This window comes from Lissotriton vulgaris, chromosome 5, assembly GCF_964263255.1.
Source record: "Lissotriton vulgaris chromosome 5, aLisVul1.2, whole genome shotgun sequence".
Lineage (NCBI taxonomy): Eukaryota > Metazoa > Chordata > Amphibia > Caudata > Salamandridae > Lissotriton > Lissotriton vulgaris.
Window position 1 is genome coordinate 1,919,163,296 of NC_141693.1, and position 27,651 is coordinate 1,919,190,946.

At 45.9% G+C, this 27,651-nt stretch overlaps 1 pseudogene across 1 annotated transcript in view; it reads left to right on the forward strand.

Moving 5' to 3' along the window:
- LOC147717721 (E3 ubiquitin-protein ligase TRIM39-like) overlaps positions 1 to 27,651 on the forward strand; it is a 165,800-nt pseudogene that overhangs the window by 94,330 nt on the left and 43,819 nt on the right. Inside the window, exons 4-5 of the transcript XR_015296087.1 lie at positions 6,513 to 6,535; positions 19,119 to 19,228. The product of XR_015296087.1 is annotated as an E3 ubiquitin-protein ligase TRIM39-like (transcript). The remainder of the gene's footprint in view (positions 1 to 6,512; positions 6,536 to 19,118; positions 19,229 to 27,651) is intronic.

Consider the following 27,651-nt stretch of genomic DNA (forward strand, 5'->3'; position numbering starts at 1 on the left):
CAGTCTTTTAATGTGGGAACGTCTGTGCTAAACTGCTCATGGCCACCGGGCTTTAAGTGGGATGAAAAAACGGGGAGGGGGCTGGAGGCGGGGGCGTGGTCAATGTAATTAAGGCCATGGCTTAAAAACACGTAAGCTAAAACATCTGTGCTTACCATAGGACTATTGGCTTTGTCAATGGTTGTTAGTTGCATAAGATAAGTAAGAAGCAACTATGGCTTAAATATTATTGAAAAAGCTTCCACTTAAAGCCCTTTCCTTTTCAATCTAGGTCAGAAGAAGTACTCAGATCATATGCACTAGGCACAGTAGGCACATGCTGCAGAACTACTTGTCGCCTACATCACTTGAGCTGGGTAGCGATCCACACGAGGCGAATATAGCTGTTCATTCTTCTGAGGCTGATAAAATAAGTACCTTTGAGTTGGTCAGTGGTGGTAGTTCCCTTTCGTGCTACACTGAACTAGATATGTAGTTTTGCTTTGCAAATGAATGATTCTGCGATGTATGAAGTGTTGTTTTAAAAAAAAATATAAAAAATCGCCTGGATTGTTATTCTGGCAGCAATTCAGTGCTCAGATGGCATACTGTAGTATTCACCACTGTCGTTCTGGGTTATAGCTCCTTTTCGGAACCAGAAGGTAGTGGGGATCTCGAGAGTTCTAGTGGGGGAGGCTGGTTTCCAGTTGGAGGATGCTGTTTGTCACGGAGGCTGTTGTTCTTTATGGGGGCATCTCTATATTACATATGAACAAGATGAAATAAAAGCTACAGCACTTCAACGTTGGTGTGTGTAATGTAGTTAAACTCTTCCCCCACAAAGCACAGAATGCCAGATTATGTTGGGAACAAGTATTTATTTCTTTCACAACAAGTTCGCTATCCAACAGAGCGCCGAGCGTCTAGCTGTCCCAAGCTCCGGTCGCTTCTGCCGTTGCTGCCCTTCGCGCGCTTTCTATCTGCTCACTGCGCATGCGCCGGTGTTCCGCTCTTGCTCTGGCGCGGCACGTCATCACGCCGAGCGCCGGAGGCTAGAGCGCAACACCACATATCTCCTCCTTTTACCAATAACCATTTCAACCATAGAAGTTCCAGTTCAATAGTCACTCGTGTCATAGTCTTTGAACCGAGGGGGCAGGTTGACTGCCCTCCCAGTGCGGGTTCGTCTTACCGGGGTGAGCTCTTCCCTGTTGCCTTCACCGGGAAGACTTCTTATGTCTTTCTGTGTGCTTCTTTCCTTCTCCCTATCCAGGGTCATGTTGGTCTCTGCTCCGTCCTCCATTCGTGATTCGTCGTTCCCTTCATTTGTCTCTATGGCAGGACTTTCTGTCTGCCTCTCCCTTCTTGTCTCCATCACTTCCTCTCCCTGGGTTTGCCTCTGATCCTCAGTTTCTTCTTTCTTGTCCGCCGGCCACTGCATGATCCTGTTGACTCTTTGCCATGCGGTCTTGGGACCACACTCTCCCATCGCTGAGCAAGGCCGCTCTGCCATACACATCTTGAACCTGTAGAGGTTTGCTTTACTTGCTTTCACCTTTCTTTTGGAGAGTTGGGAGTTTAACTCTAACCCATTCCCCTTTTTCCAGGATGGTGTTTTTTGTGCTGTGCCTCTTGATGTAATGTGCAGCGTATACTTTCTGGGCCTTCTCCAGGTTGTGTTGTACCACTGCCGGCGACCATTTGCTAGTCACTGTGTTTTCTCTCCATACCACATTGTCTCTTGTAAATGGAAACCTGCCTCTTAGGATTTGGAAGGGGCTGTATCCTAGCACCGTTGGAGTGATCCTGTATGCCCACAGCATGTTTTGGACTTCCAATTCCCAGTCTTTTCCTTGCATTATGGCGGCCTGTATGGACCCCATCAGTACACCGTTGAACCGTTCCACTTGGCCATTACATGCAGGATGGTATACTGCCGTGTGTTTAGACTTTATCCCGTTCCTCTCCATGTACTTATTCCATTTATCCGACGTGAACTGTGGCCCATTGTCACTTAATATCGTCCTCGGTATTCCTTCTCTCAAGAACAGCGAGGTGAGGAATTTTAACACTGCATCTGTGTCCATGGATTCTTGCACATCTATCTCCGGCCATTTGGAGTATTTATCTATGACCACACACAAGTATTTGGCTATCCCTCTGTTATCGAGGACAGGGCCCAATATGTCCACTGCAATGTCTTCCCATGGGTTCAGAGGTCGCTCAAATTCCCCCAGTGCTGGCCTCAGTGGTCTCAGTATTTTATCAGCTCCCTGGCATTGGACACATTCTCTGACTTGCTTTTCTATTTGACTGTCCATTCCCGGCCACCAGTACATTTGTTTTACTCTGCCCTTCGTTTTCACGATGCCTAGGTGACCTTCGTGAAGTTGGTACAATAGCATCGGGATTAAAGTCACTGAAGGTATCACTTTATCGCCCCGGTACATAAAAATGCCTGAGTCACTCATCGATAACTCCTCCCGTATCTCATAGCACTTCCTCAGGTCCGCTTTGAGGTGCCGTTTTTCTGGCCACCCTGAGACAAAGTATTGTTTGACTTCCTCTTTTTCGCTGTCCTTCTCATACGCTAGGGCCCATTCTTGCCTGCTGATCGTTATCTCCGAATCGGCCATTTCTGCCACCATCTCGTCAGTGTCAGGTGGGGCAACTGGTGCGTCCTCCATGGCGGAGGCTCTGCTCAAATAGTCCGCTACTTTATTCTGTGTCCCCGGCAGGTACTCCACATCATATGTATAGTCCAGCAACTTGAGCGTCATCTTGGCGATGCGTGGGGTGGCTGTGTCGTGGCCGCAGGATGTCAACACCTTGACCAATGGTTTATGGTCAGTTTGCAGCTTGAAGCGGGTGCCCCAAATGAATTGTCTGAATTTCCCCATGGCCCATGTTACGGCCAGCATCTCTTTCTCAATGACGCTATATTTCTGCTCGGTAGGGGATAACGCTCTGGATGCAAAACTGATAGTTTCTATGGTGCCATCCTTCCTTTCCTGTGCCAGCACTGCTCCCAATCCTTTCTCGCTGGCATCCGTTGTCAATATGGTGTTGCCTGCTGGGTCATGTCCATGTAGGGGAACTGCTCCACTTATGTCGTCCTTCAGGTCTTCAAACTCGCGCTGTGCCTCTTCGTCCCATTTGAATTGCGACTTGTCCCTGATGAGTTGACGGAGTCTATAGGTCTTGGTGGCAAATTGTCTCACAAATTTACTATAATACTCCGCCATTCCGAGGAATGACCTCACTTCCTCCTTGTTGACTGGGGCTCTGGCATCACAAATGGCCTTCACGTTCTGCCTTTTTGGGGATATACCTTGACTTCCTATTTCGTGACCTAGGTAAGTGACGGAAGGCATTCCCATCCTGCATTTACTCCACTCAGCAGTGAGGCCCTTTTCTTGTAGTACTGTCAGCACTTTTGTCAGTTTGTCATGGTCCTCTTGGTCTGTTCCCATGATCAGGATGTCGTCCTGGAAGTATTGGACGCCCGGTAGGTCTTTGAACAGACGGTGCATTAACTTCTGGAACACCGCGGCTGCCGAGGCCAGTCCAAACGGCATTCGACGGAACTGATAACACCCGAACAGTGTAATGAACGAGGTTAGTTTTCTGCTCGATGGATGCAAGTCAATTTGATGATACGCGGATGTGAGGTCGATTGTAGAGAACCATGACACTCCTTTCGTTCTTGCCAACATTTCCTCGATCCTTGGTAGAGGAAATTTCTCCACTATTAAACATTTGTTGAGCTCGCGGAGGTCCACACATAGACGTACCTTGCCATTGGGTTTCCTGGCTACGACCAAGGGGGCCAGCCATTCTGAGCTGTCAATCGGTTCAATTATTCCCTGGTCTTCTAGTCTCTGGAGCTCCTGCTGGACCGCATCTTTGACGGCAATGGGGATGTTCCTGACCTTGTGCGACACGGGCGGGCATCTACCTTCAGGAGTATCTTGTGCACAAACTTGTCCAGTTTCCCAACCGTGCCACCAAACACCTTGGGAAAGGCTAGCTTCAGTTTGTCCTGCTGTGGCCAGCGGCTGTCTTCTGTTAAGAGGATTTGCTCCTTGCCCCCTGGATCCAACTTGATTCCCAGATCACCTTGGTCTCTCCAGCCTAGCACGGATGGTCCTCGCTCTGCCACATACAGCTTGCAGATCGCTGATCTACCTCTGAATTCGAACTTCAGGGCGCGGAAACCCACCATGGGGATTGCGTTGCTGGTGTATGAGATGGGACGGATGTCCGGCGGGTGTAGCTCCGGTCCTAGGGTGGGCGCGAAATCTTCTTCCCATACTGATCGCTGCACTATGGAGTAGGGGGAGCCTGAGTCAATAGCAATGTGCACATTCACTCCTCCTATGAGCATGTCCGTGCGCGGCTTGTCTGAGCGCTTGCCTGTCACCTCCAACACTTGGTCTTCAACACATAAAACCATGTCGTCGTCTTCCAGGTCTTCGTCCGTTTGATCCTCCGACAAGGACTGCCCTATGCACTTCACCATGGATTTCTTTCCATTCTTGCGACACACTTTCTCAAAATGGCCGACCAGGCCACAGAAGGAGCATCTGGCGCGAAATGCTGGGCATCGTTGGTCTTGCGCCGAGTGGGCAGTACTCCCGCACCTGTAGCACGAGAATTTGCTGTCCGTGGGCTGTCTGCCGGGAGATGTCTGCTTCCCTGTCCACCTGGGATCCTGCTTCCTTTCTCCCATGGATCCCTTTTGCTTATAGGCTGAAGGAGTTTCGTCAATCTTATTGGCCATCTGCCTCTGCGAGCTTTCCTTCTTGGCCGCGTCAGCACAGCGATTCGATAGTTCTGCTTTCTTTACCATGGCGATGACGTCTTTGAGCGATGCTTCTCCCTGTGCCCACAACTTGTCTTGGACTGACTTGTTCGTAGTATGCATGACTATCTGGTCTTTGATGTATTCGTCCTGTAGCTGCCCATATTTGCACGTGATGGCTAATTGTCTCAAGGCTGCCACGTAGTTATCTATCGACTCTCCCTCTTCCTGCTTCCGTTGCTGGAAGTTGTAGCGGTCGATGGATACACATACCGCCGGCCGATAGTGTTTGTCAAGGTCCTCCAGAGCATTCTTGAAGACGTCATCCTCCGTGTCTGCTCTCTCTTTAGGCACAATGTTGCCGAACACACGAACACCTTCCGGGCCCAGGTTGCGCAGTAGCAACCTCTTCTTCCTAGCACTGGGGAATGGCTCACCGTTCTCATCTTCCAATGCTTCCACATAGTTCTTGAAATACTCCCTCCAGTCTTCCCATTTCATTAGGGGCTCACCTGGTCTGGGTAGGAAGGGGATGGGTGCCGTAAGGGCTGTTGCCTGGTTGCTCATTCTGGGCGCTGTTCTGGGCCCTCCGTCTCTGTTCCCTGGGCTGCCAGGTGTGCTGGGGTTCCCTTCTCTGTCAGAGTCGTCGCCTTGGCTTTTGGGACTGCCCGGTGTACTGCTAGTTCCACCACTTGTGGCGCTGGGGAGGTGTGCTTCACCCTCCTCCTGTCACCGTCCCTTCTTTCTGCCAGGGTCTCAGCTACGTGCCCCTCTGCGCGCCGTGCTGGTTCTGACTTGCCTTGATGTGGCTGGGAGCCACGTGGATGCAGGCTGTCGTGGGTTTGCGCTGCTGCCACGCTCTGTTGTGAATAGCGATGATCCTTTGGGCGAGCTCACCTCAAAGAGCCTCTGTCCCAGTCTCAGGCTCGCTGTATGCGTCTTGTCCTCCGGTCCTGCATCACCTGTGTAGCTGCAAGGGGCTCGTGGGGTGCTCCCAGTCCTCGTCGCCACTGTAATGTAGTTAAACTCTTCCCCCACAGAGCACAGGATGCCAGATTATGTTGGGAACAAGTATTTATTTCTTTCACAACAAGTTCGCTATCCAACAGAGCGCCGAGCGTCTAGCTGTCCCAAGCTCCGGTCGCTTCTGCCGTTGCTGCCCTTCGCGCGCTTTCTCCCTGCTCACGCGCCGGTGTTGCGCTCTTTCTCCGGCGCTGCACGTCACCACGCCGAGCGCCGGAGGCTAGAGCGCAACACCACAGTGTGGTCGGTTCCTTCGAGTACCACCCATTCACTAGCCAAAGAGGAAGAAGGGTTGGCCCAGCAGCCCCGTAGCGCAGCGCTGTGTCTTTACTTGTGCATTGAAATACTCTGCTTCATTCAGGTGCCAGGAACCAGATTAAGACCTTTCTCTTTGCACCTTTGTAAATTATCTTTTGGAAATGTTGTGCCAAGATGATCCGTCATAGGTTAGTAATAATATAGTATAACCGTCATAGGTTAGTAATAATATAGTATAACCGTTCAGTGTGTGTTATGTACTGTAATTGTTCATTCAGTCACAATCCACATCATTGGCTGGTGGCTCGATACGGGTGAATATGTCTTCCTATCTGTCAGAAAAACCTCTTGTCCTCCAATAGCAGCTTAATGTCTCTTCACAAATGAAATCAATGCTCAGCGTTGTCGGGGATGAATATTTATCTTCTTTGTCTCTTTTCTTCCCTAGGAGGTGAAGATCATCTTGAACAGGTACATTCACTTCCTCTCATGTGCTCAAGACTTGCCTTTGTTCCTGCTGGATGTTTTTTTTCCCCACTACCTTGTGATGGTATACGTTTCACCAAAACATGTCATATTCAGTGGTCGAAGTGGGGAATAAAAAGTATGGGAACTGTGGGTGGAGAATCAGGTGGCGGGAATAACCGAAGATAGGATCAGTGGGCGGAGTCAGGGGTGTGGCTAGAAATCGCAAAACATACCTATTTTTAGTAAGTTTAGCATTTCACTGACCAGTTACAGCTTATAACGTTATTTAATTCAAACAATGGATAAACATGTTCATTTGAGGTTTAATTCAGGAAAAAGAAATACTCATAGGGAATACAGGTTTATGTAAAGCATGCGAAATATAAGCAGGAACAATGGCATGGGTGCAAATTCAGGATGGGGAGTGTAAAAATTCAGGACAAGGGGTCAAAATTCAGGACAGGAGGTCAAAATTCAGCACACAAATTCGGGGCAACAGGTATGCTTTGCAGACACATCAGTGAATGTCATGCAATAGTATATAAATAAATCAACATGGAACATAAGTACAAGTCACTTCTACCCCGTCACCGCTCCTTCCCGGTCATTCCCCTGCCCCGTCACCGCTCCTGCCCATTCACCGCTCCTGCTTATGCCTAATCACTGCCCCTGCCCACTCACATCTCCTGCCCCGTCACATCTCCTGCCCCGTCACATCTCCTGCCCGTCACATCTCCTGCCCCGTCACATCTCCTGCCCCGTCACTTCTCCTGCCCCGTCACTTCTCCTGCCCCGTCACTTCTCCTGCCCCGTCCACTGCTCCTGCCCCGTCCACTGCTCCTGCCCCGTCCACTGCTCCTGCCCCGTCCACTGCTCCTGCCCCGTCCACTGCTCCTGCCCCGTCCACTGCTCCTGCCCCGTCCACTGCTCCTGCCCCGTCCACTGCTCCTGCCCCGTCCACTGCTCCTGCCCCGTCTACTGCTCCTGCCCCGTCCACTGCTCCTGCCCCGTCCACTGCTCCTGCCCCGTCCACTGCTCCTGCCCCGTCCACTGCTCCTGCCCCGGGCACCGCTCCTGCCCATTCACTGCTCCTGCCCCGTCCACTGCTCCTGCCCCGTCCACTGCTCCTGCCCCGTCCACTGCTCCTGCCCCGTCCACTGCTCCTGCCCCGTCCACTGCTCCAGCCCCGTCCACTGCTCCAGCCCCGTCCACCGCTCCAGCCCCGTTCACCGCTCCAGCCCCGTTCACCGCTCCAGCCCCGTTCACCGCTCCAGCCCCGTTCACCGCTCCAGCCCCGTTCACCGCTCCAGCCCCGTTCACCGCTCCAGCCCCGTTCACCGCTCCTGCCCCGTTCACCGCTCCTGCCCCGTTCACCGCTCCTGCCCCGTTCACCGCTCCTGCCCCGTTCACCGCTCCTGCCCCGTTCACCGCTCCTGCCCCGTTCACCGCTCCTGCCCCGTTCACCGCTCCTGCCCCGTTCACCGCTCCTGCCCCGTTCACCGCTCCAGCCCCGTTCACCGCTCCTGCCCCGTTCACCGCTCCAGCCCCGTTCACCGCTCCAGCCCCGTTCACCGCTCCAGCCCCGTTCACCGCTCCAGCCCCGTTCACCGCTCCAGCCCCGTTCACCGCTCCAGCCCCGTTCACCGCTCCTGTCCTTTCATTGCTCCAGCCTGGTTAACGTTCCTCCGTAATCACCACTTGTGCCCGGTCACCGCTCCTGCCCGGTCACCGTTCCTGCCTAATCACCGCTCTTGCCCTGTCACCGCTCCTGTCCAGTCAGCACTCCTGCCCCATCACTTCTACTGTCCCATCACTTCTCCTGCCCCTATCCGTTCACTGCCCTTATCCGTTCACTGCCCTTATCCGTTCACTGCCCCTATCCGTTCACTGCCCCTATCCGTTCACTGCCCCTATCCGTTCACTGCCCCTATCCGTTCACTGCCCCTATCCGTTCACTGCCCCTATCCGTTCACTGCCCCTATCCGTTCACTGCCCCTATCCGTTCACTGCCCCTATCCGTTCACTGCCCCTATCCGTTCACTGCCCCTATCCATTCACTGCCCCTATCCATTCACTGACCCTATCCATTCACTGCTCCTGTCTGTTAACCGCTCCTGCCCGGTTACCGCTCCTGCACATGCCTAATCACGGCTCCTGCCCGTCACTTCTCCTGCCCTTCACTTTTCCTGCCTCGTCACTTCTCCTGCCCCGTCACTTCCCCTGCCCCGTCACTTCCCCTGCCCCGTCACTTCCCCTGCCCCGTCACTTCCCCTGCCCCGTCACTTCCCCTGCCCCGTCACTTCCCCTGCCCCGTCACTTCCCCTGCCCCGTCACTTCCCCTGCCCCGTCACTTCCCCTGCCCCTGCCCCGTCACTTCCCCTGCCCCGTCACTTCCCCTGCCCCGTCACTTCCCCTGCCCCGTCACTTCCCCTGCCCCGTCACTTCCCCTGCCCCGTCACTTCCCCTGCCCCGTCACTTCCCCTGCCCCGTCACTTCCCCTGCCCCGTCACTTCCCCTGCCCCGTCACTTCCCCTGCCCCGTCACTTCCCCTGCCCCGTCACTTCCCCTGCCCCGTCACTTCCCCTGCCCCGTCACTTCCCCTGCCCCGTCACTTCCCCTGCCCCGTCACTTCCCCTGCCCCGTCACTTCCCCTGCCCCGTCACTTCCCCTGCCCCGTCACTTCCCCTGCCCCGTCACTTCCCCTGCCCCGTCACTTCCCCTGCCCCGTCACTTCTCCTGCCCCGTCACTTCTCCTGCCCCGTCACTTCTCCTGCCCCGTCACTTCTCCTGCCCCGTCACTCCTCCTGCCCCGTCACTTCTCCTGCCCCGTCTCTTCTCCTGCCCCGTCTCTTCTCCTGCCCCGTCACTTCTCCTGCCCCGTCACTTCTCCTGCCCCGTCACTTCTCCTGCCTCGTCACTTCTCCTGCCCCGTCACTTTTCCTGCCCCGTCACTTTTCCTGCCCCGTCACTTTTCCTGCCCCGTCACTTTTCCTGCCCCGTCACTTTTCCTGCCCCGTCACTTTTCCTGCCCCGTCACTTTTCCTGCCCCGTCACTTTTCCTGCCCCGTCACTTTTCCTGCCCTGCCACCTCTCCTGCCCCGTCACCTCTCCTGTCCTGTCTCCTCTTCGGTCCCTTCATTGCTCCTGCCCAGTTCACTCTGTGTATAAAATTGACAAATTTCACATGTTTTTTTCAAATGTTATTTAGTGCATTTTTATAAAGCACGTACATTACCCGAAGGTGTCACAGTGCTGTACAATAGAGCAAGTTACGTTACAAGGGAACAGTGGAAAAACAATACAATATCTCAAACTAAAAATGAAGGTTACATAAATACAAAATCCAACAAAGTAGTAAGGGAGTTACTAGCTCTCAAGCCACCTGTAGCTCTCAAGCCACCTGTAGCTCTCATGTGTGCAGCCCAGCCAACCAAATTAAAGTTGAGCCTGCTAGAATAAAATATATGTATACCAAAATTGAAGTGTACGAGACGAACATTTTCAGGACTCATATTGTGGTGTACAAAAATGGTTGAATTTCCAAAATATTCAAAGCATGCGAGAAGGTGCATCTTACGGCATTGAGTTCAGTTACTATTACTGTGGTGTCTGCGAGGAGTGCAGCAGCAGTAACTTAGCAGCAAGAGGCATTTCAACTTGAAAACTTAGACATTACAACTGGCAACCCTGTCTGAAGCGCCAATGCAATCTTGTCATGTGCGGTCACTGAGAAACCTGACTAAGGGCACAGATGTTGCTATATTTCAAAGGAGAAATGTGGTATAGTGCCACCTTCTTACTCTCTGGTGGCTACAGCTGTAAGGATCGCCTAAGATTGGCTTCCACCAGCATGTATTTAGCTGGGGCTGCTTAGTGACCCCGTTTAGGATTGTTCCAATGTTTCATCAGGGAATACATTCAGGGCGCATTTAAGTACTTGCAAAGAATAAAAACCGCCACGGTGTGGCTGTGGATCTACAGTTTCTGGCCCTGGTTGCCTCATGACATTCGCAGGAATGGATATCTTCAAGAAGCTGGACAAAGGAGTATCACGTTTAAACTAGATCAGTTGGCACAGACATTAAGGCCTAAAAACACTAGTCACAATTTTTTGTGCGTTTGTTTTCCTCACAAACTACTTACAAGGACATCTTACCACCTTAACCAAAAAATAATCATGCAGGTTTCGCAGAGTTGGTGGCAAGTTCCCGACAGTCCTCTGTCTGGGGAAAGCTCCTCGGTAATAACTAACTCAGCATGATATGCTAAAGGCAGAGGCGTGCGCATTGTCATTGGAAAGGATTAATCATCCTCAATCGGAATGACAATGGGCCGCCCTTAGTCTGTGAGAGCTCAGGGAGGGGCTGCTGCAGCCTCTGGATTTCAACAGAGAAGTGCGAGCAGCCCCTGGAACACGAAAGAATAATCGTTTTGTAAGTTGGACTATTCTTGCCGTCCCGGGACGATTTTTTGAATGAAAGAAGTAGGGGAACGGAAATAATTTTTTTAAGTAGGGGCACGCCGTGCCCTTCCGTCCCCGCCCACTTCTACCACTGGTTATAATATGTTATGTAATCGAAGTTTATACCGCGCACCTATACTCCAAGGAGTGTCCCAGCGTGAGCCTTTGAGATGCTGGAAATAGAAGCGTTTAAAACAGGAAAGTGTTAAGCTGTTTTTTAAACTGCCCCAAATCTGGGATGCTACGCAAAGAAAAGGGCAGGGAATTCAAAGCCGTGGCTGCCCTAACGGCGAAAGACCTGCCCCCATTCTTTGAGGCGCACACGGGGTGTCTGTGCCGGAAGCTGGGATGACTTCAGGTGTCTGGCAGGTGTGTAAAATGTAAAGCGCTTCCTAAGATATTCAGGGCCCCCAGCGTGCAGGGCACGGTGCGCGATAACCAGGGCATTTAACTTTACACGTTTCATGACAGGCAGCCAGTGCAGCATACGCAGATGTTGTTTGACACTGTTTCTAATAGAAATGTTGAATACAAGCCTAGCCGCCGCATTTTGGATCACCTGCAGTTTTTTGAGTGTAGTCTGGGAGGCCAATGTACAAAGCATTGGCGTAGTCGATGCGAGATAGAATCAGTGCTCGGGTCACTTTTTTCTTCGCTTTTCTAGGAAGTAGTGGACGGAATTTCTTAAGGGACTTTAATATCCCGAAACAGCCCCCGGCCAGTCTTTTAATTTGGGTCGAGAAGGTCAGCTGCTCGTCGAACCAAACACCCAGATTTTTTACTGGTAGGGCCGAGGAGGAAGGCAGAGTATAGTCTGACGGCCAGAGCGATTCTCTGAACCGTGGGCAGGTGAATGGGGGACTTTCCATAAAGAATGATTTCCGACTTATCATCGTTGAGGTTGAGCTGAGCAGCACAGAGTCACTGAAAAATAGCTGTCAGACACTCTTTTGCCTTCACAGTAGAGAACTCCGCTTTACCCCAAGTGAACAGAAGTTGGGCATCGTCGGCGTGAGCAACAATCTTGGCTCCCCGATCTTCCGCCAACTTGACCAAAGGGTTGACATAGTTATTCAAGAGCAGGGGACTCCAGGAGGACCCCTGCAGCACTCCTGTGGTCACAGGTAGAGGCGGGGACGAAAATGGCGGGAGCCAGACCTGTTGTGAACGTCCTTACAGGAAGGATTTCAGCCACTTCCAAGCCAACCCTGAGATACCTATAATCCGCTGAAGGTTAGAGCCTTCCACAAAATCAGTGAGCTGGTTGTTAACTGCCTTTTCACAGATTTTTGTCACACAGGGGAGCAGAGAGATAGGGCTATAATTCCCTGGGTCCCCAGGATCCAGCGAGGTTTTTTTTTTTTGCAACAGGATGATCTTCGCCTGTTTCCACTCCACCGGAACAACTGCCTCTTGAAAGGAAAGATTAATGAGTGCATTAAACTCTGAGTTGACAAATTCTGCGACGGAGACCAAGAGCCTTGCTGCGCAAGGGACTGATGGCGACACGGAATTCATGGACTTCAAAATTTTGAGGAGCTACCACCTCAACGGGGTGAACAGCGTCAGATCTCGGCAAGCTCTGACTAGTGAACGAGGCCTGAATGGCCCGGATCTTGTTATAAAGAAATTGGAGAGCTTTTCGCACCAGGCAACTGATTTAGGGAGTTTGGTGGTCTCCGCCTTAGGGGCCATAAAGCTCTGAACAGTAAAAAAGATTTCCCTCGAGTTATTGCTAGCTGATTGTATCCGCTCAGTATAATAGAGGCCTTTGGCCTCACTGATGGCCGTATAATATCCTTTCTGAGCTTCTCTAAGTCGTATCAGGACATCTGAGGATATAGAAAAATATGATTAAATTTGCCACCTATTATTTCTTTCTACAGGAGATATCGAGGTGGAGTTGACATACAGAGGAGGAGCCAACTGATAGCCCCCCGCACCAAGTCATCTTCTGGTGCCAGAATATCCCCAACGGGCTCCACAACATCACACGTGGTTAGCATAGCTGGTAATTGTTCTCCCCCCCCCCCCCGCCGAGTTCATCTGGCTGTTCTTCAATACAGAGATCAGAAAGTATTACCTCATTTAAACCTGACACTGTGGGAATTGTTGAAGTAAACCGCAGTCAGTCGATATTTTCCAACCCGCTAAGAGTATCATAATAATTAAAGGTAGGAATTCCATATCTTCTGGTCCACAGCTGTTCACAGTTTATGGTAGTATAACGATCATGGGGTATATGTCTAGTTGGTGGAAGAGGAGGGTAAAAGTAACCAAGGGGAAGGATGTTAACAAAATGCGGATCATAAGACCCCATGGCAACTCTTTCCAATATTGTATAAACCAACTAAGGGGACTGGAATGATAGAACTACACAGTCACCCCTCAGTGTTTTAGTTGAGGTACCCACCCATCTGGCTCGTCTGACCATTTTGAATTCTGAGAAAAGATGATTTTTTAATCCTACCCTAGATGACAAAAAATGAAGGGATTTATTTCTCATGGTTGACCAATTTTCAGTGGTATTAGGAGGGATTGGGGGTACATTTGTTAAAACCACGGTGTAAGGTGTAGCTTCTGGAGGAAGATTTAAATGAAAGATTCGATGTTTCTTCTTCCCCGTGTAGTGGCTCTACAGTTCTATTTTGTAGTGGTGGTACAGTCAAAGGTACATTCGGGGTTGCCGTGAGTGAGACAGCTTAAGGACAATCTGTTAGTGCATATTGAGTGTAATGGTCAATCCTCGAACTGAACCTCATCACGTCCAACAATTTCAGCTCCACGGGGAGGAAGTAAAAATGTGACACCAGAAAGAGAAAAAAGGTTTGCAAAACAACCCTCAAGGTTCAAAGACTTTGTCATGGAGCAATCGTGGAGATGAGACCCCATATTTATTAACTTATTTAACTTTGTCATGGTTTTGTAGTTTGTACTTTTAGTATAAAGAGGGAAGGTGCATAGTAATTTGCTTTAGTTCCCTGTATCCTTGTGGGCATTACACACTGCGTATTCTTTTGAGTAGCACCATGGTGATGGAACCTGGTGCTCTCAGATTGGTGTGTGTGATATCAGTTGAGCTTACACTGCCTGCTGGATAGATGGGACCATTGTACTTGGAATAAACGTACTCCTTCCCCTATTCTGGATCTTCCTTTATTCATGATAACTTGATTTTACAATTCCTCAACTCCTGTGTCCCGTTTTGGAGATCATCATGGCCCGGATTTCAGTGTCCAAAATGGTCACGTTGCTGGCACTGCTATAGTTTTATTTCCAACCTTCCAGTAAAAATACTGGGTTCCTAGTTTAAACAACTAAACACTTTCCTTAGGGGACTGATATAGGATGACAGACATCACAGGGTTTCTGTCCTTCGGCGTCCCCCCCTTCCTTTACCCCCCTCCCCCTCCCCCAATGACGAGGGAGGTTTGGGGCCCCCTGATTTTGAGCTCTATTTTCTAGTGCTGAAGCTCCAGTGGGTCACTCAGTGGCTTGAGTGAGCACATCAGAAAGAGTTAAGCTGGGCCCGACAGGACTATACAACCATCACGGTGCTCTGAGGGTGTAATTGTCTCGGGTATCAGCTGGGCACTCTAATTCCACCGAATGACCTAGTAACCAACTATGACCTACCCCCGGGCCAGTTCATCACTTACAAGGCACTTGTGCAAACGTTTGAAGACCTGTGGCCAGGAGGCGGACATAAAACAGAAATGCACGCGGTATTGCAACTGCTGGTGTCCATGAGCACTGCATGACATATGGGTGAGATGGTTCTATAGAGCATGATTGGGAATGGTCAGGAAGCATCTGATGACAGTCGGAGGCCGATAGGCAACACTTTCCCCTTCGGTCTCCCCCCACCCTGGCCTCCCCCTCTTCCCCGCCCACTACAACCCACTAGACAACTCATTAATTTACTTGCAGTGAGACCCCTGATAATACCAAACCGGTTCTGGTGACAGACCCCTGAGACAACTTGTTTTAATGTTTGAGCTTTTCTTGTTTAGAAGTGTCACTGTAATGGCCATTGCAGACTCCCTTACTGGTACTGGTACTATTGCACAATTATAAAATCTCTGAAACCCAAGGATGAGGGAACTTGGCTTGATAATGTTGTTGTGACCATGAGACCATGTAACACTGGGCACCCTATGTCCTTTACAGGAGGCCTTTAATGACAAACTGCTAATGTGATGCTGATTTACATTTCTTGATGTACCTGGGACAGGGCCAGAAGGGTCCGTAGCTTAAGTGACGAAACACTTGTGTTACCCTTGTGCATACCACGTGATACTAACGTTTCATTTATTATGTCAAGTAAATTGAAAATCTTTTGTATGCATGATTTGCAAATTATTAATGCCAATACAAATATAGTTTAAAAGAAAAGTGGTATCATAAGGTTGTTTGACAAAGATACAGAACATAAACCAATAAGCACCTTAGACATTGTACCACTCGAATCATTCATAAATATTAATCCCCATATCCTACAATCAAGGGAAATGATATTGAACTATTGAAGTAAACAAAAAATAAGCCATGAAGGAAATACATTTGTGGCAGCGGAACATCTCGACGGGGCTTCCTCCGAAGGCACACCGATCTAAGCAGGACAAGAAAACAGCACCATGAAACGAATCCCATTTCAACAACATGAAAAGAAAACACCTCAGATAAAAAAACCTGCACGTGAAAAACGTTTTTTTCATAGCAACTTTAAAATAGTTGTCAATGTGAATAGACAAATATCTAGTAAAGTCATTTGTAGCCACGTTATGAAAAAAAAAGGCATATAAATAGAGTTTTCACAAGAGTGCTCGAGTTTTCACTCGCTCCGTCTCCTCCCTGTTGCTTCTTTCCGTCCCCAGATCGTGCTGTAATGTCTTTCTTTATTCTCCTCCCGCCCTTACTTGTGTTTCTTTATTCCCCCCGGCCCCCCCCCCCCCCTCTACACACAGGCCCTCGTGCCGTTTCTGGACAGGAAACCACAGACAAAGACGGACATCACTGCCGACAAATTGCTGTTGCCGAGGTTTAGCAGGAGGATCAGAATCACTCAGCGGATACATGTTCAAAATAAACGTGCTGCCAGAGAGAAGTGCTGCAGAAACGCCACTGGCTCGCCGAGTAAATACAGAAGACCCAGTGAGCTGCCTTTAATTTCACCCTACAGGCTCAGATTAAGAACTGATTCTAACCCCTGTAGAGATCACTGGACTATATAGCCAACTGATACGGACTCTGACCCACACTCAGCTGGCCCGTGAACACAACAAGCATTCAACTCTACATAATTTAGCACATTGCCATACAGTTCAGTGCCACGCAATTCCACAACACACAACTACACGCCCCATTATTCCACTACACACAACACATTTCAGCATCTCATAATTCCACACCCCACAATTTAACTCCCCATTATTCCACTCCATTCCACATAATTGCAATTCAACAAATTCAACTCCACATATTTCCACTCTGCTCCATGCTACATAATTCCACTTCATATAATACCACTTCACTCAACATAATTCCACTACAAACGACATAAATGCAAAAGAATTAAACTCCAGATAATTCCCCTACACATAATTTCACTCCAACCTCCATAATTAGACTTCACTCAACATCATTACACTCTGCAGATTTAAACTCTGCTCTAAAACACGTAATTGCACTCCACAAAATTCATCTCCGCACCATGTGCATAATTCCACTCCACATAATTCCACTCTTCACCATGGCACATAATGCCACCTATTTCCATGCCACACAATTCAACACCCCACAATTCCACACCATGCAACATAATCTGAGTTCACGTATCACTCAACACCACATAATTCAACTCCACGTAATTAAATTCCACTTCATGCCACATAGTTACACTCCACATAAATCCAGTCCATGCCACATAGCAACATTCTGTCAGGAGGGTAGTTGCAAAACAAAGAAATTCTAACAAAATTATTAAAAAATTATGTATCACTTTTAATTGGTATAATAAGTTAAAATCGACAAAAATATACAGAAAAAATCCATATGACATTTAGACAAATTTCCATCTCATAATAAAATCATCACATAAAAAAGAAAGAAATAACAAATTATTATACAGTCACTTAAAAGTACAAAGAAAAAGTGGCAATTAATATTCGACGCGCGTTTCGGCGTTCAAAGCAACGCCTTCTTCAGGAGCCACAAAGTATACCTAAAAAGACATATAATAACAACACATAAGAAATATATTCGTAAACATTATTTCTTACTTACATAGATAATGAAAATGTATATATCCTATAGATAATTCATTTTAAATCATAAACACTGTATTGCAACAAACCCTTCCTACATGTTTTAAGCAATGTATCATTTGCAAAACAAGTTACAGAACTAGATTACATGTATCTGAGCAGTTGTAGTGACTCCCTACTTATTTGAGGAGACATTGTGGAACCAAGTGTCAACTTTGAGATATGGAATCAGAAATATCTCACAGTTCTCAATCATTGGTAAATTAATCTACTTATAATGTCTTTTTTATGTTATTGGAGCTACCAATTAAAACTACTAATTGAAAGGCCATAGATATGGCGATTGACATGCAAAGGCCTATCAAACATTGAGTAGGGGACAACCACCCTATACCAGCCTGATTTACACACATAACACAAAGGTTACTATCAAATATGGTTGGTAAGGCAGAAAATGTCAAATGTCACAAGTGATGCTCTCTAAATTAGTGACTCAGAGCATTTAGATAGTTAAAACAAGTTAGGGTATGATACACATTTATCCCTATAAGTCGTACATTGAGGCTTACCTCTGCGTTTTAAAAGATAATGCAGAACGTGGATTATTCTGGCTTGTTTGTTCGGACGGCCTTCGAAGATTAAAAGTTAATTGGTATAGTTTTCAAGGCTTCTCATTTTTCCCTGTCGTTCTAAATAATATCAGAAAACTTTAAATGAATCTTTATGATATTTAAATATACACAAATAGAAATTCCTCATTAATTGTTAAAGGACTATTTTCCTTATTTCTTACCATAATCAAATTTAGAATTTATTCCTTTCTTGAAAACTGTATGCTTTAAAATTTCACTGCACAATCGCTTTTTATATATCCGGATTCTTTTGTTACAAGTTACTAAGGATAAATAGAAAAAGACAGGTTTGAAATATCGAACTATCAAGGACGATGTGCCTTTAATAAACAAGGCTGTGAGAATGCTTTAAAGTCTATATTGCTCGCTTTCACCGCGTTTAAGCCTTTAACAAACAAGACTATGAAAATACTTTGAAGTCTATGTTGCTCGCTCACACTATAATTGGTAGATCGCTACATTTAAAAACTACTAGCGTCTCTGGGCTGTTATAAGGGACGATAGGCTTGCTACTTACACTACATAGCAACATTCTTGAATAATTCTACTCAACATAATTTCACTCAACACCACACAATTCCACGCCACAGAACTCAACTCCACACAATTCCATTTCACACCACACAATTCCACATCAAAGCACATAATTTCACTCCACAAAACCTAATTCCACTACACAACACATATGTCCAATCCACACCACAGATTTACACATCTTGACACATAATTCCACTCCACTACATTCTACTCCAAGACACATAATGTCACCGCATACCATGGAACATAATTGCATTCCACATAAAACCTCTCCCGCACCATGCCACATATTTACACTACTCCTATTTCAACTCCATAACACATACATTCACTCCGCTATATAACACATGGCTAAAATACATTTGCATTGACGGATTACCGAGACCTATAGGCTTTGCCAATGCTTGTTAAAATAAGTTTCCGTGACAGGACCTTGAATTTGTTATCACGGAAGTGCAAAGTACAGCCCCCACCTCTGACACTGCCTGGTAACAAATGACTGTCCCAGGACCAGCGAAAAGTCTCTAAAGAGAGAACAATAAGATACGTAGGTGAAACCCACACACATTGTGGCAGTGACATCGGGCAGAGTATGCCACCCTTTGGTGTAGATTAAAGGTGCAGTGAGAGTGAAGCCAGTGTGCTGAGGAGGCTGGGGAACGCTTACTGTATTTCTCTCTAATCCACAGGTGTAATCATGTGAAGGCCCAGAAACCTCCAGAAGATGCGGTCGTGGAGCAGACTCTGAAGAGCATTGGAGAACATTCCTCCCTGCAGGACAAGCTCTTGGAGTTGAAAGGTAAACAGACCTCGATTGTGAGACCAACACCAGATAAGCGACAGTGGTTCATGATGGAGAAACCTGTGCACTGCTACAACACTCCTGTATCCGACGAAGACTCCACGCACAAGCAAGTGTGAGGGCAAGTGCTGTCCTTGTTTTGTGACAGTTTGTAGGAGGAGCGTGTAAATAAATCTATGATTGTGTTCAGAAGTGATGCAGAGCGAGAGCAGAGAAAGTTGTGAGAGCACAGAAGAAATGGGGGAGTAGTGGTGGCAGTCCGTGGTGGCAGTGAAAGTATGATTAGAAAAGCAGCATTGTGAGGCTGCACTGCTGGTAATGAGAAGGAGGCCTTCGAGAGGTCACTACATTTGAAATGAAGATCTGCCATGTTCTGTGTAGGCTGCAGGGACGTCAATAAATGTGTTCTCCTGGATGTATCTGGGGAATTCTATAGAACGAAAGATTTTCTGAGGTTTCTTTGAGAGAATTCTGCATAGCTTTCGTCTATAAAGACAGCTATTGAATGTGGTCAGCTAGATGGGTCCAGGACACCTGGGAATATTTACTGCATTTTCAAATTAATGTAGGCATTTAGAGAGATCCAACAAGGAAATGTTCCTTACGTGAAGTCATAAATATTTTAAGAGGCTTGCCTATACATGGGATTTACCACATAACATATTTATTTTTAAAAAGACCGTTCCAGGTATAAAAATACAGTCCACTCTACATCTGAAATCTACATTGTGAAAACGATTTTTTTTTTCATTTTGAAAATTTCCAAGCAAGATTTAAAAATTTAGTAATGCAAAAGGTGTTGCCTGAAGATAACTTTACAGACTGACTCCTTTTGAAAAAGAAGGAGGACTTGTGGTCAATTGGCCATCGACAAGAGTATTTATTACAAAGCTCTTTGATCATCTGGAGGCCCGGGCCCACCTTGGCCTCTCGAAGAGCAACTCATGAAACCACAAGAACGAATGTAGATTCCGCTGTAGAAACTCACGTGGAAGCAAAACACCTGACACGCAACAGAATATTCTGATCTGCAGCTGCACAGGGGAAGCAAGATGGTGGTTGCACGGTAAATCTGTTTCAGGGAGCAAGTCCTCTAAGAAGAAAGACACAGATGAGAGAGTGCACCTAGTTCGGCCACCGGTGCCATTGCCGCTACCAGTAGGAAAGCCGAGGTAAGAAGTGCTGGAAAGCTGGGGGCAGGCAGACCATGCTGAAGCAACGTTGCAAAGTCCCTGAACACAGTGCAAGATCTCATCCATGCCATGCGAGGCGTACACAAGTAACAAGTATTTGCAATGCAAATAGGTCCCGCATTTTTGAGTTTGAGGTATTGGCATTGTAAATCATAATGTGTAACACGAAGGATTTGAGAAGGGTCCAAGGGGAATAAATATTTAGAGACCACAGAACACAGTCTTCACGCCCATTTTACATGTAGAAACAAAACAAAAGACTAGAAGTGGTCTATATTAAGAAAAAGACTGAGCAGAAAGACAGAAGCAAGAAACTATGTGTCGGGTGCAATACGTGTGTTAGAGACTGGAAATGAATCCCATCAGCCCACCCATATGGTGGAGCATCGTCATCTGGGATTGTTTTAGGTACTGGTCTAGATAAGGAGACACACCTGTTGGTATTGTGTGTAATTCTCCAATTCTCCAAGACCTCCAGTGATGGATCCAACCCAAAGATGTTGTCACGTGGGTGTAATGGTGTGGGAAGTTGATTGCAGTAAAAAAATGTGTGTGAACAAAAATCAAATGTGCAACTTAAAATTGGCTACCATGATATAGGGGAACTTTATTGGGGATAAATCATGGTGTCAACGTTAAAAGAGAGTGTATGACAGTCTGAAATAATGACTGCCAGGACTAGATGGCATTGCCGTCAACATGTTTCTGCCATTGCATGGGGCGTCTCCCCTACCAGGCTTTCATCAAGACCTTTATATACACTACTGCAAAGAAATAACAAGAACACTGTTCAAGATTGTTAAAGAAGTGATACCGGATACCCTACCGTCCGCAGAATACTTCCTGCGTTGGTGTTCCGGTTTCTGAATTTCTAAAGGATTCTTTCCTGAAAAATTTCAAACACACACATATATCCATGTAACAAATATATATGACACATACAAACGTGCTTACTGTCAAAAAATGATTTTTAAACTGCTTCAAAGTCATCCTTCACAAAGATAGTAACAAAAGTAGTGGTAATTTTATTTACTCACCCAAAAATGCTTGGGAGTAAACCTCACCTCTCCTGGCCACTGCTCAGGAAATAGAGGCCCGCTCTATAGTAGTGGAAAAACAGAGAAATTACATATGTGGGTTACCCTCATTAGGTGTGGCCCAAAAGGTAAATGTCCACTACGTGTGCAATCAGAAAGATGCCCTAAAAACCTTGGTATTGGTCATGGAAAGAGGAGATTGCTGGAATTCCATTAGGCTGGTACATAACGTAAACACAAGTTTTGCTTTGAAACCATAACCAGAGCTAGTATAAGTGATGTATAGCTCTTGGTAGTGTTAAACAAGAAACTGGCAAAACTTTCAAGATCATGTCTGTTGGTTTTTGACGTTGACTTCAAAAAGATGGCCAAAGAAATATTTACCACAAGGCTGTAGCCAACGGACACCATGAGTTAATGCAGGCGCTGGAGAGGGAGCAACATTCCCCTCTGGCAAAGAAGCCCTGCAGAGCATTGCAGAAGAAACAGAAGCGAAACAGGAGAAAACTAAGCGCCCTGCCACACCTCACCTGTCCGTCGGTACCTCTGGCCTCGTCCTAAGCCAAGGGGGGGAGGTACCGACGTGACGGTGCTGCCCGACTATAAACAGTGCTGAAGCCAATCAGGAGCCCGCAAATCGTCACTCGGGGGGGGCGGACCTGATTGGGAACAACATGAGGGCTGCCGCTTTTCCAAGCAACTTCTGTTTTAAGTGAAATTAGATGGCCAGAAGCCTTCCCTCCCGCTGTCACACTACGGATTGGTTATAGAAGCGGCCAATGATAACGCTGAAAACCGCACCACATGGGCCCGTACGTTCAAGAAAGTAAAGGTCTGCCGTGAAGAAATTAATGAGCCACGTAATTCCATATAGATTATAGATACACGTTAGAATATCTATATGTGTATTAATCCGTGCTCACAAATAATAAACGCGGCGGTACAACGTGGAGGAGCAACGGCATTCCGCCGGCTTCCTACTACATGTAAAATCCTCAAGCCTGATTGGTCCATAACGTGACCAATAGTTTGGTGTAAATCCAAGTGCCCGGAATTAGTAAATACAGCGCAAGCCTGCTGTCAAGCGGTACGTTATGTCTGTTGATTTCCACAAAGGCTGTTATGTAGCGATATCGGCAAAATATGCACAGACCTTAGGGAAAGAGTGGTCATTGTTTATAGGTGCTCTTTAACACCAACATGAGCTTTACTGAAAACTGGGCAGCGGACCCATTTAGAATCATCGTAGTTAAACTGTCTATTTTTCGCTATGGTGAAACGAACTAGACAGGACCCTTACACCTCGCTGTCCTTACCGCGCATTGGTTATTAGCGCTTCCAATAGTATCACTGTGGAACCCACCCCGTGTGTCCATGCAGTAAAACTATACCCGAAGGTCCATAACGTGACATCAAAAAGGCAAATTACATAAACCCGAAGTTACTGAGTATGGTACAAGCAGACTGTACAACAATGACTCATGCATGTAAAATTCCACCAATATTACTATGTAGTGATCTTTGCATAAAGTGCTCAAAGGAGGCTTGGTCACTGTTGTAGGCATTCTAAGAAACCAACAGGAAAATTACAGAAACCTACTCCCCCCATCAGAAGGGTTTAACATGGGGTCACGTGTCAGTTCAATCACTACCTGTCTTTGCAACCTTAGTAAGCCACTGCTCAACAAGATGACAATCGAAGCAAAGCGGTGTTGTTTAACAGGTAAGGCTTATAGTGCAAGCCAAGTACTGCATGTCCGGATTGGTGATATTAACACAAGGGAAACAGAGGTGTCTGTTGAGACATGTAAAGGGAACTAGGAGTGGAGTTTTTAGATAGACACCCATGGGATGTCATTGTTCAAACCCTCTGTATCGCTCTTTAATCTATAAATCCACTTTTGTTCTCTTAGGAACAAGAACCTAGAGACATCTCGTACATGGGGTGGCACAAAAGGTTTCTCCAGGACTGTCCAAATCATCTCTGGAGTATGTTTCATTTGGAGAAAGTGATTGGTCAGTCTGGTTGCTTATTTGTTGCACTGAATGGTGCTCTTGTGCTCGTTTATGCGCAATTTAATTCTCCTTGTGGTCATCCCCACGTATCGCAAGGAACATGGACAGGTGATTAGGTATATAAGTTTCTCACTATTGCAGTTAGTGTGATTTTTGAGGACCCAAGGTCTTGGGGTCCCTATGTCAATAATAAGAGTCTTCTTCGTTTGAGGACAAGCAGCACATTGTCCGCAAGGGTAGTGACCTTGCACCGGTGGGCGTTTCCACAGAGTGTTTACAGATGTCATCTCATTTCCTTTGCATCTGGACCTAGTGTGGACAAGGCTGTCCCTAAGATTGGAGCCCCTTTTGAAAGAGAATAACGGTATCTGAATAGCAGAACCTGCCTTATTCAGAATCTTCCAATTTTTCTTCACTGTTTTCTGCAGTTTATTTGACAAAGTTCCAAACGTTGTTACAAAAGTCAGTCTGTCAAGTGGTGGCTTCACAACAGGAGGGCTTAACAGAGCTTCCCGGTTGTTGTTTGAAGCTCGCTTCTGAGCTCTCTTGATCATATGTTGGGGATAGTTCCGATCTTGCAATTTTCAAGCCAGGTCTTTGGAAAAGATATAAAAATCTGTTTTGATGGAGCAGTTCCTGCAAACCCTAAGAAATTGTCCCACAGGCAGATTCTCCCGCAGAGACAAATATAGAATTATTTGTATACATCTAGATGGCCTAATGTTAAATTTGGAACTGTTTTTTTCCCAATTTCTTCACTTAAATTTTTGAATTTCACTTTTTTTCATTTCTTCTCTTATTTTCTTCTCCCCAATTTTCCAATAGGTGTATGCCAGAGTTGTATATATGTGTATGAATGAACATGTGAAAGTGAGTCTTTAGTAATGCTAAGAACAAAAATGAAAGCCAAGTTCTTCTGAAAAAAAGCTATAACTTAAATAGGGTTTTTTCCCTTATGCTTTTCTCTCCTGTGCACTAAATGTCAGTTGTTTCAATGTTATGAAAATGGTTTGGTCAAAGTAATATGACTGAATTTTTTGTCTGAAATAAATGATTTAATTCAAAACGAAGAGGTGTCTAGAAGGGCTATTTGGTTTTGGTTCTTCAACGAGCCCTTATGGTATGAGTAAACTGCAGTAGTGGCAAGCCCACCAGGAGCATTTAATTTACTGGCCCTGGGTATCTGAGATACAACTTTACAAGGGACTGACCGGTAAATTAAATATGCCAAATAGGTGTAGACCAATCTTACCATGCTTACCACCGAGAGCACACACACTTTACACTGAACAGCACTGCTAAAGTGCCCAGAGACCTAAAGCCACCAACACCATGTCAGAAAAAAGGTTAGAAGGGATGCAAAAAGTTCAGGGATAACCCTGCAGAAAGGGCCAAGTCCAACAACCCCACGATAAGCTAAATTGTACCTTAAGCCTAATGTCCATAGAGTCGGATGCTATGGTTTAAAACAAAATGCTTTGACTATGGGCACTATGTCAGGGCTGCCATGTGTGTCAGTGAGAGCGTGGTCTTGGGGGATGTATGGACATTTGTGTGTATGAATGGGATATATGTTATATGTATGTATACGGTTGACTGAGAGACAGTGTCATAAGTACATGTGGCACAGAACATACCTTTTGACATATTTGGCACCAATATATGCATAACACAAATGGGAGAAATTTAAAGTGCTTAAAAATGTTTTGCAAAAAGTTCAGAATATGGAACATTTTTCGGAGCTTTATATTTCTCCAAGTTAAAATAATTGCTATATTCTTCACATATAAATATGGCACTGTATCGAGAAAATTAAATTGGAGAGTTAACTTTGTTTATATGGATTTCATAACACTTATCATTTAAATTTTCTCCCATTTCCAAGTGTCACATTTACAAACACTAAGCATCTTACTCACAAGGTCCTGTAGACATGGTGCCATATTTATAACAGAAAAATAAATTTGTTTAAGTGGGAGGAATTTTAAGTGAATAAACATGCTTCATAAAACATTTAGAAGTATTTGGCTTACTTACTAGTGGAGAAAGCCATTAATACTTAATGTTCAATAGAAAAAGTTTTCTTCACTTTAAATTTCTCCCATTTGAAAAAAATACTATTTTCTAGTTATAAATATGGCACATTGTCTACTGGCCACTAGGAGCACAGTGCCTGCTGCTTGTAAATTCGAAACTTTGAAATGGGAGAAAAATAAAATGAAGAGTTAATCATGAAGGTAACTCTTAATTTTCTCCCATTTAAAAGCATTCAGAAACATCGTCTTGTTCTCAAGCTCCAATTATGAGTCGACAAGGGCTTTTGTTTAAGAGTTAAGATACTTCCGTGCTTCAATTCGTCACATCTCTGGCCCAGCCTGCCCGATAAATCTGACAGAGCACTGCTCATCATCAGCCTGATGATGATAATGTAAAGTAAACACCGCCTTCCCTTAACTTAAAAAGAAAAATGTGACGGTTTGAAATATATGTTTGAAGAGCTTTGGAAAGTGCTTGCCTAGATGGTAAATTATAAATGTATCTCTTATAATTTGCTGTGACCCATATGTGGATACTCTCCAAAGTATGACCCTTTGAGTTTTGATGAAGAGAAGAAATTATGTTGAATAGACCTATCTATCAGTGTAGCAACTAAGTACCTTAAATAAGCTTCAACTTCATATCAAAATTGATGAGAAACTTATGAGAATCAGTTTTCAATTATTGATTAAATCCCTTCCGAATTACACTTAACAATTGGGAAAGCCTTGGGTTAATAGTATGAGATGTTTGATAAAGTAAACACCTTCCATCATTTTAGAATCTTTGTATTGCAAATTGCTGGTTTGAAATTGAAAATGCATCACTGAACCATCATAAACCTTCCATGGAAGGCATATCCCCTCCTCAACCATTTTTGTCAGTACTTGGCAAACCATCCCTAGAATGGTCACATTGGATGAAGGTTTTTGAGGCTTACTTCGATGTCGTGGATGGTGAAACCTTCTAAAAAAAAAAAGTTTTATTGGTGCTTAACTTAAGTATTGTAGGCAGGTCTATTTTAAAATGAAGGCAGGTCTAATGTTAAAAGTGTTACTGTTGAAGTAAGATTTCCCTCTAATTAAGAGGAAGCTGGAGAACAACTTAAATGTATAGCGTAGACACGTATGCTGCAGTCTTCCAGACACTTGTTAAGCATGTTTCATCTAGTAGGAATATGGTACCAGAAAGACACAAATTCTTGCACAGATCTCATCAACCAGAAGAATATATTGATGATTTTGTTTCAGCTTTACAAGCTTTAACTATCGCCTGCAATTACTGTGACATGCATGACGAGATCATCCGTGATCAGCTAATTGAAAGCACATCCAACAGGAAAATCCAGGCATGGTTGCTTCCATGTACAACCCTGATTTGGAGACTGCTATCACCATTGCCAAAACACTACGCTTATTTTAAGGCATTGCCTTCTCATACTGACAAAGTACAGTGCAATGAGATTATTAATCTTCAACGCAAAAATCCAACAAAAGACACTAAGTACGAAATCTGAGTGCAAACAAGATTAGAAAACGACAATTTGTGTGGGGAAAATGTTTTGGTGTGCTTTAGGTGTGGTAGTAAAAACTGTTTTTCAGCCAAATACTGCCCCCTTACCTCAGGCATGTTTTAAATGCACCAAGAAATGCCATTGTGCCAGAGTTTGTCATGTCCCAGACCTGCAAGTATTATGCAATATGGACGAGGAGGAGGAGCACCGTATGGTGGCAACTGATATTGTACTCAGTGAAATGAATGTCGGTGCTCAGAGTAATGATTCTGATGTCTACATTGTTGAGAGCAATGTTGGCCGAAGATTTGCACTTAACATTTGAGAAAACACCTCCAAAGTGGATGGCAGATTCTGGGTTGCATTTTACTATAATTGGGTCAGATGTGTTCAAGAAATTTCAGTCTTTCGATTTGAGAGCATCCTCTGTGAAGATAGAATGGGGCTAATAGTTGAAGTTGTAGGTAAATTTGATGGACAGTTGGAATTTGAGAACAAAACAACTATGACTGTAACATATGTATGGGTCGAATTTACTAGATTTGGATCACCAAGGAGATTTTGGTGTAATTTTAGACCTTAATCATCCTGTTCGAGTTTACTCAGTGTCAAATGTGAGAACTA